This window comes from Sinocyclocheilus rhinocerous, unplaced genomic scaffold (assembly GCF_001515625.1).
Source record: "Sinocyclocheilus rhinocerous isolate Xijiao unplaced genomic scaffold, SAMN03320098_v1.1 scaffold3930, whole genome shotgun sequence".
Lineage (NCBI taxonomy): Eukaryota > Metazoa > Chordata > Actinopteri > Cypriniformes > Cyprinidae > Sinocyclocheilus > Sinocyclocheilus rhinocerous.
Window position 1 is genome coordinate 36,175 of NW_015662578.1, and position 473 is coordinate 36,647.

Genomic DNA, 473 nt, shown 5'->3' on the forward strand with positions numbered 1-473 from the left:
TCTTTACAAATCCTCGTTTTGTACTTCTAATTCGTGACCGTTGTTTTGTTTTGATCTCTCCCCTGCGCTTCCGCATTCGTCACTTCTGAGCGCCGCATGCGCAACGCCGACCTCCTACATCATCCGCCCAGAGCTGCTTCCGTGTATAACAGTGAGCGCAAGCTAGATTAAATTGATTATTACGTTTTAAATATGGTCATTTTTCTTACCATAGAAAAACTGGCTGAGCTCCCCCTACACTAACCCTACTCCTACCTACCCTTACGAAAAAAAAAAAAAATTCTCATTGGACCCAAAAAAGGACAATGATTTCAGATATTGCCATCTTTGTGGGGACATATTGTCCCCATAAAATAGGGTTTACCTGAACCACACACACACACACACACACACACACACATCTGGTTTGCTATCCTTGTAGGGACTCTCCATAGGCGTAATGCTTTTTCTACTGTACAGACCGTATTTTCTAT